The 18,830-nt window shown below is 47.2% G+C and overlaps 1 protein-coding gene across 4 annotated transcripts in view; it reads left to right on the top strand.

Annotated features, from left to right (window-relative positions):
• The first annotated feature begins 2,229 nt into the window (after positions 1-2,229).
• Positions 2,230-18,830, top strand: part of MTMR4 (myotubularin related protein 4) — a 130,892-nt gene continuing 114,291 nt past the window's right edge. For 2 of the 4 annotated variants that reach the window (XM_050928899.1, XM_050928903.1), the window contains exon 1: positions 2,230-2,314. The gene's annotated coding sequence lies outside the window, so the exon portion shown is untranslated. Of the gene's footprint in view, positions 2,315-4,029; positions 4,083-13,052; positions 13,075-18,830 lie in introns of those variants that run through there. The other 2 variants (XM_050928900.1, XM_050928901.1) reach the window with 2 other exon arrangements.

Below are 18,830 nucleotides of genomic sequence, written 5' to 3' on the forward strand. Positions count from 1 at the left end.
CAGTATGGGGTGGTATCATCAAACAACTACAATCCATACTCAGTGAGGACCCCATCTTGAAAGAAATCTTTCCTGAACCCCCACTTCTGGCCTTCCACAATCCCTCACCCTCATCATCAGAAGCAAATTCCCCACAGACCAGGACACTCCAACTCAAAGCTGCCCCAGAACAACAGATGTGAAAAGTGCAGACATAGCTCCACTTCCACAATAATCAATACCCCTCACACCACACCTTTCAAGATCCATGTTCCTACACAACACTATCACAACATGTGGTGTACTTCATCCAGTGCACTCAATGCCCCAATAACAGCTTTGTGAGTGAAACCAGACAATCACTGCGCTCTCGAATGAACTCTCAGGAAAATGATAAAAGACAAAAACACCCTGTCACCTGTGGGTAAACACTTTTCACAAAGTGATCACTCTACGTCTGACCCATCAGTCCTCATCCTCAAAAGAAACCTGCATAACACTTTCCAAAGATGAGTGAGGGAGCTTAAATTCATCACTCTGCTAGACATTGAAAATCATGGACCGAACAGAGACACTGGATTTATGGTTTATTATAATAATCTGTAAACCCTACGACTGGAGAGATGTGAATGGGCCACTTCACCTTGAGTGGTTCCTTACAATATGTGCTAACTACTTAGGCTAAGCTATCTGTTCCACTTTGCATTAAGCTGTGACGCTGGGAGGACTTTTCCGAAGCCTGAGGAAGAGCTCTGTGTGGCTCAATAGCTTGGCTCTCTCACAAACAGAAGTTAGTTCAATAAGAGCGATTAGCTCACCCAGCTCGTTCCTCTGAATTTGCCATACAGGGGTGCACTGCCAGCTGAATCAGACCTTGGTGAGGCCACGTCCCATGGCCACAGCACCTGATTTGGGAAGCTGTCCTGCTCTGTTACCTCTGGGAACCCATTACTCAAGCTTCTTTTCTCAGCAGCACTGCTGCAGTGGGGGTGTGCACTGCCTTGTCCCATTGGAAAGGGCTACTCGTCCCATCCAGCCTGTCCTCTGCACATACACCGCGGGCAGAAGGCCGCTTTCCGCAGGCTACAGCTCAGCCTTCCGGGCAAGTCCTTTTAGCCTCATCTCGCCCAAGCCGCAAACAAATCAAAGCAGCAGGTCAGCCTGTAGGCGTCTCTCTGCATGTCCTCTGGGCCCTGCATGGCCTGCTCAGTAGGCCCCCTTTACCGCCTGCTTGAGAGAGCTGGGACAAGGGCGAGGACTGTGCTCCACCCCCAGCCCAAACCCCTGGAGCAAAGCGTTCCTGAGAGTAACCCTGCAGGGCGCTCCCCGGGCACTGCTCACAGCCACACCGCCTCCAGGCCAGTGCTCCTGCCCCCGGTGCCGCCCCCCAGCCAGCGCTCCCACTCCCTGGCCAGCACTCCCACCCTGTCTCCCAGTGCTCCCGCCCCCCGGCCAGCACTCCCACCCCCTGGCTAGCGCTCCCGCCCCCGGTCCCGCCCCCCCCGCAGCACTCCCACCCCGTCTCCCAGTGCTCCTGCCCCCGGTGCCGCCCCCCTGGCCAGCGCTCCCACTCCCCTCTCCCAGCACTCCCACCCCCTGGCTAGCGCTCCCGCCCCCGGTCCCGCCCCCCCGCAGCGCTCCCACCCCCTCTCCCAGCGCTCCCGCTCCCGCCCCCGGCCCCGCCCCCCCGCAGCGCTCCCCGCTGCTCCCCCTGCGCTCCTGCCTCCTAGGAGCGCTACGTCCAGCCAACACTCTTGCCCCACAGCGCCCCCTGCCGGGAGAGGCCGGGGCTAGTCATTGGCTCCCGCACTCCGCTCCCCGTCTGCTATTGGACAATCCCCTTCCCCCTCACCCTCCCCCCCGCGCCAGCCGGCACAGCCCCTCCCGCAAGTGGCGGGGCCAGGGCTCTGAGTGACACGGGGACCCTCCCCGCCCTCTCAGCTCGCCAGGCCCCGGAACCCCGGCAATGCCCCTGTCCAATTCCTGTGACGTGCGGACCCGCCTCTCTGAGCCACCAATAATCGCGGGTTCGCCCCCTGGGGTGCCGGGGAGGAGCCGGTGGTCCTGCCCACTGTGCCCATTGGCTCGCCGGCGACGCGCTGTGATTTGTCACTGGACGTTGGCGGCGTGGTCCCGCCCCTCGCGCGCCCCCGATAGGCTGGCAGGGCGGGGGTGTGTTCGAGCTCCGGGGGCCCAGGCTGGGCGGTGCCGCGGGGCGGGAGGGGATTCCGTTCGCTGATTGGCCCGCGGCGGGGCGGGCGCTGATTGGTTGCAGCGGCAGGGTCTGTGCGTGGAGGTGTACGCGGCAGGGCGGGAGTGGCGGAGACGGACCGAGGTGAGACCCCCGCGCTGGGTGCAGGCCCCCCGGCCGGGTCCCGCCGCCCGGGACCTCGCGCGCCTCCGCCCACAGCCTCTCCGGGGGCGAGCCTGGGCACGTGCCCCGGGGCGCGCTCCGCCTGTAGGCCCGTTGGACGGAGCCGTGCGCGTGCCCGATCCCCCCCCGCGGGCTTCACCCTTCGCCCCACGGGCCGCCCGCCCCGCCCGCCCCTTGCGTGAAGCGAGCGCCCCCCGGGCCATCCCGCTGCCCCTGGCAGCCCCCCCCCCCCCGCGGGCTGTTTTATTGCCTTTGAGAGGAGTTACTGGGCCTGGGCCGCAGGAGGTCGGGGGGTGCTAGGAGCCCGTGGCTGAGGGGCCGGTGCTTTCTCCTTGCTTTGCCAAGGGCCGCTCACAGGGGGGTTTGGATCCCCTGCCAAGGGAAGGCTTCTGCCCCTTCTCATAATTCCAGCTTCCGTCTGTCTTGCTGTTTCTCGTCTTTCAGAGATTGAAGTGAGAAGGGCTCTCCTCGCCCAGGTTCAGCTTCTGCTCAGTCACCTTGGCCGCACGCTTGATCTTTCTAGCGTTGCCTTGTGCGATTTATCTCCCAGTTTCCAATTCCAGTTTAATGTGCTTGCTGCTTCTGTCTCGGCAAAGAGTCTGGCCACGTAGCACTGTGGTAAAATATCTGCTATTCTGTGTAGGTCTTGCAAGTCTAACCTGTTTTGGATCTGTTCTTCTAGACTTCGGTCTAGTGCTTACAGCAGGGGTCGGCAACCTTTCAGCAGTGCTGTGCCGAGTCTTCCTTTATTCGCCTCAGGCCTGGTCCACACTATGCAGTTAAACCGATTTAAACGGCGTTAAATCGATTTAACGCTGTACCCGTCCACACTACAACACACTTTAAATCGATGTTAAGGGCTCTTAAAATCGATTTCTGTACTCCTCCCGAACGAGAGGAGTAACGCTAAAATCGATATTACTATATCGATTTAGGGTTAGTATGGATGGAAATCGAAGTTATTGGTCTCATCATTTTACAGTAGCTACCCACAATGCACCGCTCCAGAAATCGACGCTAGCCTCGGACCATGGACTCACACCACCAAATTAATGTGCCCTAGCGTGGACGCATAAAATCGATTTTATATCGGTTTTATAAAACCGGTTTTAGTTATTTCGATTTTATGCTGTAGTGTAGACGTAGCCTAAGTTAAGGTTTCGCATGCCAGTAATACATTCTAATGTTTTTGGAAGTTCTCTTTCTATAAGTCTGTAATATATAACTAAACTGTTGTTGTATGTAAAGTAAATAATATTTTAAAAATGTTTAAGAAGCTTCATTTAAAATTTAAATTAAAATGCAGAGCCCCCCAAACCGGTGGCCAGGACCTGGGCAGTGTGAGAGCCACTGAAAATCAGCTTGTGTGCCACCTTTGGCACTCGTGTCATAGGTTGCCTACCCCTGGCTTACAGCATTGTTTCTAGGTGAGATTGATTGTTTGCTCTGTTGGCCAAGAGGTTTATGTTGCTGAGACTTGGGAACAATCTCATGTAGCAGTGGATGATGTTTTTATTTGGTTTTAGTTTCTGTTCCTCTCTCAGACTTTCTGGGAAAGGGAGAGGTTTCTGCTTTAGTTGAAGTGTCATCAAAAGCTAAGTACCATTTTCTATATGTTGATTTCCGAGCAGCCATAATTGCTGGAGTTCCTCTGATCATGTTGCACTTATGTGCAGAACTGCAGGTGTGAGATTTATTTAGATGGAACATATATGCATGAGCAGCTATGGTAAGTTTGAGTTCATTTAAGCTTGCAGTGGGTGGGAAAAGTAGAGGAAAAGTTATTAATGCAACCTGCTTTTTATATATAGCTTGAACAGAGGGACCATAAACCTACTACTGTTTCAAGTGGGTGACAAGCAAGGCTGGAGAGGAATTTAGGATGATAGCTGGGTTTCTCACTAGGAGTACCAGGACAAAACTAAGCCAGGGAAAATCTGCCACTGTGTGGTACTAGATTTCAGAGTAGCAGCTGTGTTAGTCTATCCGCAAAAAGAACAGGAGTACTTGTGGCACCTTAGAGACTAACAAATTTATTTGAGCATAAGCTTTTGTGGGCTACAGCCCGCTTCTTCAGATGCATGGAATGGAACATATATTGAGGCGATATATATACACATACAGAGAGCATGAAAAGGTAGGAGTTGCCCTCCCAACTCTTAAGAGGCCAATTAAGTAAGGAAAAAAATAAAAAAAACTTTTGAAGTGTTAATCAAGATAGCCCAGTACAGACAGTTTGATAAGAAGTGTGAGCATACTTACCAGGGGAGATAGAGTCAATGTTTGTAATGACTCAGCCATTCCCAGTCCCTGTTTAAACCTAAGGTGTTTGTATCTAGTTTGCATGTCAATTCCAGCTCAGCAGTTTCTTGTTGGAGTCTGTTTTTGAAGCTTTTCTGTTGCAAAATTGCCACCCGCAGGTCTGTCATTGAATGACCAGACAGGTTAAAGTGTTCTCCTACTGGTTTTTGAGTGTTATGATTTCTGATGTCAGATTTGTGTCCATTAATTCTTTTGCATAGAGACTGTCCGGTTTGGCCAATGTACATGGCAGAGGGGCATTGCTGGCACATGATGACATATATCACATTGGTAGATGTGCAGGTGAATGAGCCCCTGATGGTATGGCTGATGTGATTAGGTCTTATGATGATGTCACTTGAATAGATATGTGGACAGAGTTGGCATTGGGCTTTGTTGCAAGGGTAGGTTCCTGGGTTAGTGTTTTTGTTCAGTGTTGTGTGGTTGCTGGTGAGTATTTGCTTCAGGTTGTGGGCTTGTCTGTAAGCGAGGACAGGTCTGTCCCCCAAGATCCGTGAGAGTGAGGGATCATCTTTCAGGATAGGTTGTAGATCTTTGATGTGCTGGAGAGGTTTTAGTTGGGGGCTGAAGGTGACAGCTAGTGGTGGTCTGTTATTTTTTTTTTGTTGGGCCTGTCTCGTAGGAGGTGACTTCTGGGTACTCGTCTGGCTCTGTCAATCTGTTTTTTCACTTCAGTAGGTGGGTATTGTAGTTTTAAGACTGCTTGATAGAGATCTTGTAGGTGCTTGTCTCTGTCCGAGGGATTGGAGCAAATGCGGTTGTATCTTAGAGCTTGACTGTAGACAGTGGATCGTGTGGTGTGTCCTGGATGGAAGCTGGAGGCATATAGGTAAGTATAGCGGTCAGTAGGTTTCCGGTATAGGGTGGTATTTATGTGTCCATTGCTTATTAGCACAGTAGTGTCCAGGAAATGGACCGCTTGTGTGGTACTAGTCTCTCTTGGAAAATGGTGGTACCTCTGTAACGCTGACGGATCCCAGTGGTCGGTGGGTGGGATCGGACCTCTGGAGCTAAATGCATGAGCTAAAAGCCATAAAGCTCTTAGCAAAAGCTGTATAGCAGACTCATTAATCTCTCTCTAAGTGGTCTTGGTGCCACTAGATTGGCACAGAACACTACACCTAGGAGGTGTGTGGTTTACAACTCCATCACTTGAGCCACTTGAAATAAGAGTGGTCAGTGTATTAAAAATGATAGGAAATTACCTCAGCCAGAAGGTGACAAAGAATGTTTGTACAGCTGTGGCTTTCATAAAGAGATTTCAGCTTAGTCATCTGCTCCCCGGGGCCCATGTCCTGCCTTCCTGTCCCCAGGCTCAGCCAGTAGGAAGTCGAGTGTCTGTGTTTCTCCCAGTTTTTATAACCTAGCTCTTTTTATCGCTTAGGGTATGTCTACACAACAATGTAAGCACGGCCTAGATGACAAGCCTAACCGCCCTTGCGTCCACATACCAATTGTGTTAATCTAGGGCTTGACCCAAAGGTCCCAGGACCCTGAAGTGTACGAGCCCATGTTAAGCTGGGACCTGGAATCCAAATCTTATTGCTTTCCTCTGCATGAGTCTTAGCCCTCTCTTGTCTCAATCCCAGAAGTCCTTTAAATGTATCCCATTGTTCCTTGGGGCAACTTCCTTAGTCCTCTCTATGCCAAAAATCTGTGGTGCAGTCTATTACACTCTTGCAAACAGAAGCCACACCTCCCTTTGCAAACCGTAGCAGCTCAGATGATCAGCATTAACCCGTTGTCTGTTGGACACCAGTCTGCATGCACGCAATCAGAGAGCCTGTGGGGTTTTCAGTGGAGACTGATCAGAAGATGCTTTTTGCAAAAAGAGCTACTTCTTGGTCACAAGAGCACAACCAGATTTTGGTGGAAGTCAGCTGCTTGGTCCCTGCTCTGCTCTCTGTGTCTTGCTCCCAGGTGCTTTCCCGCAGCCCCCTCTGGCTACATGTGTAGGGGTGCCCAGGCAGTGTGAGGGTAGTAAGTGGGAGCCAGCGCCAAAACTTACCAACAGCCTCCCAGGGGTCCAAGCCCTGGGGATGCCCTTCACCTCTCCGCAGGCTGTGTGTGTGTGTGTGTGTGTGTGTGTGTGTGTGTGTTGTTTTTTTCCCTCCCTCTGAAACCTATATTTTATGTCAAACTTTAAAACAAACAGACAAAAATAAATAAAAAACAACCAAACAACACCATCACTGAATGTCCCATTTTAAAAATTAAGAATTGCAAATTTTCATTTTAATAGTTTGACAGCCCTTTGATGTCCTAATTATCCTCAGACATGTGCACATAGGCATTTTCCTGCCAATCTGACTCAGCCTAAAGGTGGAGCGCCCTGTTATCAGGTTAGATGGTAGTTCAGCATGAAGCTTTCTAAAATTGCAGTCATTCTACTGAGACAGCCACCAAACGAGCTGTTTATGCAGTTACCTGCTCCTGAGTCCCGTCAATAGCACTCTCAGAGTTAGGAGTGGGCAGCAGAGTTTTCCCACAGTGTAACACATTCATAGGGTTAGTGTTTCAACATGCAGTGTGTGTGTGGGGGGGTGCTAGCCACTATGGGATAAGGTTACTTTCATTTGTGTCTGTGCACTGCAGTGTGGATGCCAGAGCCCTACGCTTGAGTGTGGGTCAGAAAATCCTTAACCTGGGGTCAAAATACAGTGTAGATGCTCAAACCCAGAGTTCCCTGACATGGATCAGCTGACTTGAGTCCCACTATCCCTAGGCTTACATTGCTGTGTAGATGTACCCTTAGATGGATTCGAAGATGGCTGGAGCAGTTGTCGTTACTGTTGTTGTTCGATCCCATTTCCTAAGAAGAAAGAACATGACAGACACACAAAATGGGGAGAGAAATGAACAGCGTGGACAAAAAATACAGTTTCTGTCTCTGAGTTCCACTTGTACCATCACTGCTGGAAAAACACAGGCATAGCGCACAGTCTTATCAGCCAGCCCAAGACCTGACAGACTCATAGCAGCATCGAGCCTTTTAGGGCAGTGGTTCTCAAACTTTTGTATCAGTGACTACTTTCACATAGCAAGCCTCTGAGTGTGACACCCCCCCCCCCCAATAAATTAAAAACACTTTTTTAAAATATATTTAACGCCATTATAAATTGTGGAGGCAAAGCAGGGTTTGGTGTGGATGCTGACAGCTCGTGACCCCCCCCCCATATAATAACCTCACAGCCCCCTGTGGGGTCCTGACCCCCATTTTGAGAACCTCTGTTTTAGGGCATTGCTTTTAGCTGCTTCTTTCTAGTCACAGGTTTACAGCAGGCTTGGCTGGCTAAGCCAGACTCTTATTAGACAGAAGGGAAAAGGAGAGACTAGGAAAGAGGAGAAATCAGGTGGTGAAGGTAAAGAAGATACCAAGGCAAGGTGGGGTTGTGACAAAGTTTCATATTCCAGGTGGTTGGGAGTCAGCTGGAGTTGGTAGAAGTGACAATATCATGTGAATCCTTCTCTCTGGCCCAGTTTGGTCAGGACATCTCTCAGGATCAAGATGACAAAGGCCTGGGGTCTCGGGAGATGCTGAGGGTGGCAGCCGTAATGGTAAAGCTTGCTACAATAGCCAGTTTTTCTTCTAAAGTTCCCTTCTTTGAGGACCCCGAAAGGGCATGATGGGTGGAAAAGCTTCTCTTGTTTACCCAGCATGATCTTAACACAGTCCTTGAATTATATCAGACGGTCTTTTTATTTGGACCAGTTCAATGTGTCTCCCTTTTGCAACTTTTCCTATCAACATTTGTTATTGTAAGTTATAGTGACACTTCATGACTTTCACTCCTTTTTACAGTTGAGCTCACAATTTATAGTCCCAGTTGTCACAACAGTTAAAGTCATGCACTTCCAACCCACACAGTGACATTTCCATTTCAGGAGCATTATTTGTGATGGATACTGCAACCACATGCAATATCTCTGGGGACCATATTATATGAATGGTTTATGTAGCACTGTGGGCCAGGGCTTATATGGAACTGTAGTGGTGGAGAGTTGCGACCACTCTGCCGGGATCTGAGAACAGTGTGGGGTGATTAAGAAGAAATACTGAGTGGTTATCCCCTTGCTTCACCTGGGGACAGTTGATTACACTGGGTTTCCAAAGACTAACAGACAAAGAAAGGGCTTTTGATATAAAAAGGCTGTTTTTAAACTGACTCATAGGCTTCTTTCTGATCCAGCAAACAGACAGACCCTCTGTCTAAGGGGGGCCCCAACCCTGATGGAAGGGCTGGAAAGATTTTGGCCTGCTGGGGCCCAGTAAGACTGATGGGTGACTCTGGTAAGCTGTTATGTATGTAGGAAGTTGTGTTTTATGGCTTTTTTTTTTTTTGTCTGTAATGCTTTTCTCCTAAGAAGAAATACAGTTTGCTTTGTGAAGGCTGGTTGGAAATTAGCATACACTGTTGTAGCCCCTGAAGAAAGAGTTAACCACAGATGCTTTACCCAGGTCAGACCTGCTGGGAAATCACAGTGAGTTGGACAGGGATTGTAGTCTAACCCCCTGATTTGAAGAGGGAGAGATGCAGGTCTTCACCCCAAGAGAGGTGGTGGCTTGAACCCTAAAACCTTAAGTGGATGCCCTCAAGGAACATTGGGGGGAGGAACATTCAAAGGTGCAGTTGCCCCTGAAACTGACATTTCTGTCTGTGAACTGTTGGTTTTGAACTATTCAGTGGTCTATTTTGGTGGAATAGGTCTGCAGGACTTCTAGTGCTTTTCCTGCCAGTCCAGAACTCCCTGACACATTAGTCAGGAGGCCCAGGTATGTCTAGTTTAGTGTGTTTCTAATTTTCTGTGTCCCAGTGCCTATTCACTGCTCTGCCCTGGTATTTTTGTGCCGTTAGCCCAGAAAGCATGTGATGTTTGAAAAGTAACAGCTTGTTTCCTGATTGCCATATCCTGCAATGCTTCCATTGATTGCTGTAGTCCAGGGCCAAAAAGTGGTAGATTGGAAAGTGTATTGAGGGGCTGTATCCCTTCCTTCCACATAATGGCAGGCAGCTAAAAAGTGATAGTTTTTAAGTGCTTATATACAAATGCTAGAAGTCTAAATAATGTGGGTGAACTAGAGTGCCTTGTATTAAATGAGGATATTGTTAAAATAGGCATCACAGAAACTTGGTGGAATGAGAATAATCAATGGGACACAGTAATACCAGGGTACAAAATATATCTGAAGGGCAGAAGAGGTCGTGCTGGTGAGGGAGTGGCACTCCATGTGAAAGAAAGCATAGAGTCAAAATGAAATAAAAATCTTAAATGAACCAAACTGTACCACAGAATCTATATGGATAGTAATTCGATACTTGAATAATAAGAATACAGCAGTAGGGATATACTACTGACCACCTGACTGGGATGGCGATAGTGAATGTGAAATGCTCAGAAAGGCTATAAAAATAAAACAAACTCCATAATAGTGGGGGATTTCAGCTATTCCCATATTGACTGGGTACATGTCACCTCAGGACAGGATGCAGAGACAAAGTTTCTTGACATCTTGAATGGCTGTTTCTTAGAGAAGCTAATCCTGGAACCCACAGGAGGAGAGGCAATTTTTGATATAGTCCTAAATGGAGCACAGGATCTGGTCCAAGAGATGAATATAGCTGAACTGCTTGGTAATAGTGACCATAACATAATAAAATTTAACATCCCTCTGGTGGGGAAAACACCAAAACAGTCCAGCATGGTAGCATTTACGTTTAGAAAGGGAACTACACAAAATGGGGAACGTAGTTAAAGAGAAAATAAAAGGTACAGTGCCAAAAGTGAAATCCCTGCAAACTGCATGGAAACTTTTTAAAGACACCATGATAGAGGCTCAAATTAAATGTGTACCCCAAATTAAAAAACATAGGTGACCGAAAAAGTGCCACTGTGGCTAAACAACTAAATAAAAGAAGCAGTTAGAGGCAAAAAGGCATCCTGCAAAAAGTGGAAGTTAAATCATAGTGAGGAAAGTAGAAAAGAGCATAAACTCTGGCAAGTGAAGTGTAAAAATATATAATTAGGAAGGCCAAAAAAGCATTTGAAGAACAGCTAGCCAAAGACTCAAAAAGTAATAGCAATTTTTTTTTAAAAAGTACATCAGAAGCAGTAAGCTTGCTAAACAGCCAGTGGGGCCACTGGATGATTGAGATGCTAATGGAGCACTCAAGGACGATAAGGCCATTGTGAGAACCTAAATGAATTCTTTGCATCGGTCTTCATGGCTGACAATGTGAAGGAGATTCCCCAATCGGAGCCATTCTTTTTAGGTGACAAATCTGAGGAACAGTCCCAGATTGAGGCCATTAGAGGAGGTTTTGAAACAAATTGATAAACTAAACAGTAATAAATCACCAGGACCAGGTGGGATGCACCCAAGAGTTCTGAAGGAACTCAGACGTGAAATTGCAGAACTACTAACTGTAGTCTGTAACCAGTCATTTAAATCAGCTTCAGTACCAGATGACTGGAGGATAGCTAATGTGATGCCAATTTTTAAAAGGCTCCAGAGATGATTCCGGCAATTACAGGCCAGTAAACCTAATTTCAATACCAAAGAACAGAATTATCAGACACTTAGACGAGCACAATTTGTTGGGGAAGAGTCAACATGGTTTTTGTAAAAGGAAATCACGACTCACCAATCTACTAGAATTCTTTGAGGGGATCAACAGGAATGTGGAGAAGGGAGATCCAGTGGATAGAGTGTACTTTAGACTTTGACAAGGTCCTTCACCAAAGGCTCTTAAGCAAAGTAAGCAGTCATGGGATAAGAGGGAAGGTCCTCTCATGGATCAGTAACTGGCTAAAAGATAGGAAACAAAGGGTAAGAATAAATGGTCAGTTTTTAGAACAGAGAGAGGGAAATAGAAGTGTCCCCTAGGGGTCTGTAGTGGGACCAGTGCTGTTCAACATGTTCATAAATGATGTGGAAAAAGGGGTAAACAGTGAAGCGGCAAAATTTTCAGATGATACAAAACTACTTAAGATAATTAAGTCCAAATGAGATTGCCTAGAGCCGCAAAAGGATCTCACAAAACTCAGTGACTGAGCAACAAAATGGCAGATGACATTCAGTGTTGATAAATGCAAAGTAATGTACATTGGAAAACGTAATCCCAAGTATACATATAAAATTATGGGGTCTAATTTATCTGTTACCACTCAAGAAAGAGATCTTGGAGTCACTGTGGATAGTTCTTTAAAAACATCCACTCAGTGTGCAGCGGCAGTTAAAAATGCTAACAGAATGTCGGAAGTAGTCATGAAAGGGATAGATAATAAGACAGAAAATATCATATTGCCTTTATATAAATCCATGGTATGCCCACATTCTTGAATACTGCATGAATACTGGTCGCCCCAGCTCAAAAAAGATATATTGGAATTGGAAAAGGTACATGAAAGGGCAACAAATGGTTGGGGGTATGGAACAGCTTCCATATGAGGAGAGATTAATAAGACTGGGACTTTTCAGCTTGGAAAAGAGATGACTAAGGGGGTTATGATAGAGGTCTATAAAATCATAACTGGTGTGGAGAAAGTGAATAGGGAAGTGTTATTTATTTATAACACAAGAACTAGGGGTCACAACATGAAATTAATAGGCAGCAGATATAAAACAAACAAAAGGAAGTATTTCTTCACACAACACACAGTCAACCTGTGGAACTCTTTGCCAGAGGATGTTGTGAAGGCTAAGACTATAACAGGGTTCAAAAAAGAACTAGATAAGTTCACGGTCCATCAATGGCTATTCGCCACAATGGGCAAGGGTGGTATTCCTGCCCTCTCTTTGCCAGAAGCTGGGAGTGGGCGACAGGGGATGGATCACTGGATAATTCCCTGTTCTATTCATTCCCTCTGGGGTGCCTGGCGTTGGCCCCTATCAGAAGACAGGACACTGGGCTAGATGGACCTTTGATCTGACCCAGTCTGGGCATCATTCTTATATATCAGGTGTGGTTTGTGAGCCACATGCGACTCTTTTACAGTTTAAAAGTGCAGCTCTTGGAGCCCCCAAAGCACCCCACCCATTCTCTGCCTACAGGACTAGGCAGGGGGGAGCTTGGGGCCTCTGCCCTGCAGGAAAGGGGGGGGCATGAAGGCAGAAGCTCCATACCCCAGCAGGTACTGCTCCTCAGGGCAGGTTGTGTATGTCTTGCGGCTCTCAAACTTCTGAAGATTATAGTGTTAAGCTCGGGGGTTCAGTAATTTTGGCCACTGTTATATGTAGTATCTGGGCACCACCATCTGTAGCATTTGTCATGCTAATAAGATAACTTCTCCATTTCAGTTGAGTAGGATCTCTAAAGTGAAATGAAGACCTGGACTGTGACTGATATTGATTGAGAGCCTTTCAGACCCCTTGGGATCCTGTTCTTTGACATTGACAGGTTTGATCAATCTAAAGTAGTCAGCCCAGTTTAAGGGAAGCAGCATGTTGGCCATTGTACAGTTGTTGTAAAGGCCTGGTTGACTTTGACACTGTGGCTCTCTCTTTACATACTCCTGTGGTGTTTGAAGAATCTTATCGGGATAGCTCAGTAGTTTGAGCATTGGCTTGCTAAACCCAGGGTTGTGAGTTCAGTCCTTGAGGGGGCCATTTGGGGATTTGCCCTGCTTTGAGCAGGGGGTTGGACTAGATGATCTCCTGAGGTCCCTTCCAACCCTAATAATCTATGATCGTAGGGACATTAGTCTTTTCTTCTTTCCCTTCCTTCCTAAAGAAATACAATGGTTAAAACATCCCTCCTCTTCCTACCTCTCTTGGGAAGTTGCTTTCAGTGTAGTGGCTGGTTACTGTCTCTTGTGTGCAAGCCCCTCTTGGAAGCCACTTGCTACTGCCTCTCTGGGGAGGTCCATGATGTGCGCTTGCTGCACTCATCTGCTTCAGTAGATGATTCTGGCCGTGACATACGTTGACCTCATAGGTTTGTCAAGGTGTTAGTGGATTCCCTATGCTGTCAATGACCTGAGTCCATCTGTCTAGTTGACAAAGTATCTGAGAAAACAGGTCATTGTCCCTCTTGACTAGAAGTATGTGGCTGCTGGGAACACCTGGCCACAAACTCCCCAATGTGGAGGGATGGTTTGGAGCAGCTTGGGGCTAACCTCTGAGGCTGGGGATTTGGTTTGGAGACAACTTGTTTGCCGGTTTATCTGATACCGTAACTCCTCACTTTAAGTCGTCCCAGTTAACATTGTTTTGTTGTTATGTTGCTGATCAATTAGGGAACATGCTCATTTAAAGTTGTGCAATGCTCCACTCTTACGTTGTTTGGCTGCTTGCTTTCTCCACAGCTGGCAGCCTACCTATGCCCCCCCGCCCCAGCCTTTCCTGTCCGCTGGCAGACCCCGTGGATCAGTGCCTTCCCCCTCCACTCCCACCCCTTGCCCGTGGCAATCAGCTGGCTTGCGGCGTTTGGGGGCGGGGAGTGAGGACTCGGTGCAAAGGCTCCCCCTCTGTCCCTTGCCTCCTGAACAGCTGATTGCCCTGGGCAGGAGGCTGGGGGGGAGGGAAGGGGAGCCTGTGCTCCAAGTCCTCCCTCCTGCCCCCTAAACACCACAAGCCAGCTGATTGCCCCAGGCAGGAGGAAGCGGGGAGGAGCGAGGACTCAGTCGTGCAGGCTCCCCCTGCCTCCTGCCCTGGGCAATCAGCTGGCTTGCGGCCTTTAGAGGTGGGGGATACTGGGGAGGAGTGAGGATGCAGCGTGGGAAGTAAAGGGGGAAGAGGTGGGGGGGAGAAGAGGCAGGTCAAGGACGGTTCGGGGAAGGGGGAAAGTGGGCAGGCTGAGGGTTGAACTCCCTCCCCCTCTCACCTGGTGCTTGCAGAGTAGAGGAAGCTGCCGCTGCTGCGCAATGTGCTTCTCCCAGCCGACAGCACCTTCAGCCTCCTTGCCTGCCTCATCTCCAGTGCCAGTGGGCTGGGCCTGTGTAGGGTAAGGCAGGGGCACCTCCCAACTATAGTACAGTATTGTATGTACAGTATGTGTGTAAACACACAGCACGTACACTCTACTCCCCCACAGCGTGGTATTAAATGGCTTGTTTGAAATTGTTTAAAAAGTACCTAATGCCTTTTGTTTGGCAAAAAAAAAATTCCCTGGAACCATTTACATTAATTCTTATGGGGAAATTGGATTCACTTAGCATTGTTTCACTTAGTTTCATTTTTCAGGAACATAACTACAATGTTAAGTGAAGAGGTGCTGTACTTCAGGTGTTTATGAATGGCTGTTGGGTGTTTTGAGTTGCTGTGGCTTCCTGATTTACTACCTTATGATGTATTTGCTTGCTTTATATGGAGGCATGTGAAGTCCTAAGTGGTAAGGGTACTTTTTTGTCATTCTGATTTGATCTGCTTAATTACTAGTCTTCTCATTGTTGACATAGCTTTCAGGGCGTTCCTGGGAGAGAGTAAGGAGGCTAGTGTAAAGATGGGGAGCTTTCCGAGAACTAACTTGTACAGGCACTAGTCTGACACCTCTAATTAAAAGGGTTTGTAAATCAGCGTTCGTTTGCAGCAGTGGGCACTGTAGCTTTCACTGATAAAAGTGAACACGTATGTAATGTTCTGAGGAGGGCAGGATGAGTAAGTAAGTTTCCAGAGTGTTGTCACCCCACTGCTGGAGTTATTTAGCCACATCTTCCAAATCTCATGTTTTGCTGCAGCTTCGTACCCTAGCTGGGAGGAGGTCTTTTTGTCAGCATGTGTAGCGAAGCCCTCCAGCAAACCGAAGTCTCTGGCCCATCTCGGAGGCAGGAATTTGAGTAATATGTTAGGAGCAGCAGCTCTACCCAGTACCTCAGAGGAGTCTGTCAGGATGGTGTTCAGACCTCAAAGGTCAAAGGGACACCAACTTACATTGTTGCCTTTGTCCCCCAAAACACTCTGCCTGTTTTGTTTTTCCCCCCCCAGGTGGATTTTGTAGAACTGATAAGTGTTTGTGTGGTGACCCGGCTCGGCTAGGCTATGTTAACTATGAGGAGAGGCAAACCACAACAAAAGGGATAATTTGAAATGTTTATAACTTTCTAAGGGAAAACCCCAAACTTGTACCAGGAGCATAGATAATATAGAACATTACCAAAGACTTACTACTTACGATAATAAACGATAGGTTACCAACTTGTTAACCTTTTGAGTGCTTGGACTTGCTGTACAGTTAGTACCAAACACATTGTTGTTACCAAGAACAAAAGAGATTGCCATAGACTGTCACTTCAGAGAAGAAACTCTTCCTCGCTTTCACTCTAAGTCCAGCTCCACTCTTGCTGTCCTATTCTTTGCCTCTCTTTGGCCTGAAGTGCTCCTTGGATTTGATGTTCCTGTGGCTGTACCTCTTTCTACCGAGTTTATCCACAAGCGGGGTTTCTTTGCTTTGTGGGCCCTCACTTGTCCATTAGGCACCTTTGAACTGTGTTCCTTCGGCAGATGTTTAAACAGTCATTCTCTCTCTGCTCACTCACTTTAGGTCCTTTCTGGGTGGGCTTTTCATTCACTGTTTTCAGGGTCTGTTTTCATCTGACACAGCTTTTTGATCAATTCCTCTTTTCACCAATGATATTTTCTTTCAGTTTTTCCCCCTGATGCTCTGTTTCTGGTAAGTCAGTAGATCAGGGGTAGGCAACCTGTGGCACGCCAGCTGATTTTCAGTTGCACTCACACGGCCCGGGTTCTGGCCACCAGTCTGGGGGGCTCTGCATTTTAATTTAATTTTAAATGAAGCTTCTTAAACATTTTAAAAACCTTATTTACTTTACATACAACAATAGTTTAGTTATATATTACAGACTTATAGAAGGAGACCTTCTAAAAATGTTAAAATGTATTACTGGCATGCGAAACCTTTAATTAAAGTGAATAAATGAAGACTTGGCACACCCTTCTGAAAGGTTGCCAACCCCTGCTGTAGATTTTATTTCCCTCTACTTCCCTTCTCCAGTAGTACCTGTTTCTCCTGACCCGAAACCATTCCCATTTTCTTTCTTTCCTCTTTCTTACTTCTCAGTCTCCTACTTTTATTGTCCTGTTCTTCTCTTATCACCTCACCTCACCTCCTACCCTGGGTCCTCCTGTTCATCTGCTAGCTCACCATTGAGATTCTTCTCCTTTTCTAACAGCTTTTTTTCCCAACTGCCCCTTTGGGTAGATCCTGAGCCCGCTCCCCAGCTCAAGCTGCCCTCTCATTGTCTGTCTCGCTCCCCAAGACAGCATTCTGTGGTGCTGCATCACTGCTGTAGCAGCTGGTAGTGCCAGGGGGAAGGTTACTACATGTGTGGCTCTTCAGAAATGGCTCCTTATCCTTGGCTTTTGTGGAGGGTGGATTGGTATGGCTGTGTTCAGGGACTCCAAACAAAATGTTTTGTGATTCACTGGGCTCGCATCCAGAACCATTATGTGTGTATTCCATGCACTGTGTGATCATGTAGGTTATAACTCTGTCTCCATTATTATGAGCACAATGAGTGTTCTTTTGGGACAGCTTTTCCTGAGAGTGCCTCTGGTCTCTCCCCCTTAAGGCAAAACCATCCTGACCTCAACTTTATATTCCAATGCCCTACATGGGAGTGACCTGGTCTGAGTAGAATCATAGAACTGGAAGGGACCTCGAGAGGTCACCTAGACCAGTCCCCTGCACTCAGAGCAGGACTAAATATTATCTAGACCATCCCTGACAGATGTTTGTCCAACCTGCTTTTAAAAATCCCCAGTGATGGAGATTTCACAACATCCCTAGGCAATTTGTTCCAGTGCTTAACCACTCTCCTAGTGAAATAGTGTTTCCTAATATCCAACCTCGACCTCTTCCACTGCAACTGGAGACCATTGCTCCTTGTTCTGTCATCTGCCACGGCTGAGAACAGCCGAGCTCCATCCTCTTTGGAAGCCCCCTTCAAGTAGTTGAATGCTGCTATCAAATCCCCCTTCACTCTTCTCTTCTCCAGACTAAACAAACCCAGTTTTTTCAATCTTCCCTCATAGGTCATGTTTTCTAGACCTTTTAATCATTTTTGTTTAGACTCTCTAGGACTGGAAGGGACCTCAAGAGGTCATCGAGTCCAGTCCCCTGTCCTCATGGCAGGACCAAATACTGTCTGGACCATCCCCGATAGACATTTATCTAACCTACTCTTAAATATCTCCAGAGATGGAGATTCCACAACCTCCCTAGGCAATTTATTCCAGTGTTTAACCACCCTGACAGTTAGGAACTTTTTCCTAATGTCCAACCTAAATCTACCTTGCTGCAGTTTAAGACCATTGCTTCTATGTTCTATGCTTGGAGGCGAAGATGAACAAGTTTTCTCCCTCCTCCTTACGACATCCTTTTAGATATCTGAAAACTGCTATCATGTCCCCTCTCAGTCTTCTCTTTTCCAAGCTAAACAAACCCAATTCTTTCAGCCTTCCTTCATAGGTCATGTTCTCTAGACCTTTAATCATTCTTATTGCGCTTCTCTGGACCCTCTCCAATTTCTCCACATCTTTCCTGAAATGTAGTGCCCAGAACTGGGGACAATATTCCAGTTGAGGCCTAACCAGAGCAGAGTAGAGTGGAAGAATAACTTCTCATGACTTGCTCACAACAAACCTGTTAATACATCCCAGAATCGCGTTTGCTTTTTTTGCAACAGCATCACACTGTTGACTCATATTTAGCTTGTGGTCCGCTATAACCCCTAGATCTCTTTCTGCCGTACTCCTTCCTAGACAATCTCTTCCCATTCTGATTGTGTGAAACTGATTGTTCCTTTCTAAGTGGAGCACTTCGCATTTGTCTTTGTTAAACTTCATCCTGTTTACCTCAGACCATTTCTCCAATTTTTCCAGATCATTTTGAATTCTGACCCTATCCCCCAAAGCAGTTGCAATCCCTTTCAGTTTGGTATCATCTGCAAACTTAATAAGCGTACTTTCTATGCCAATTGTTGATGAAGATATTGAACAGAGCCGGTCCCAAAACAGATCCCTGCGGAATCCCACTTGTTATACCTTTCCAGCCGGATTGGGAACCATTAATAACTACTCTCTGAGTACAGTTATCCAGCCAGTTATGCACCCACTCTTCTCTGGACTTTCTCCAATTTGTCGACATCTTTCCTGAAATTTGGTGGCCAGAACTGGGCACAATATTCCAGTTGAGGC

Source organism: Gopherus flavomarginatus, chromosome 19, assembly GCF_025201925.1.
Source record: "Gopherus flavomarginatus isolate rGopFla2 chromosome 19, rGopFla2.mat.asm, whole genome shotgun sequence".
Classification (NCBI taxonomy): domain Eukaryota; kingdom Metazoa; phylum Chordata; order Testudines; family Testudinidae; genus Gopherus; species Gopherus flavomarginatus.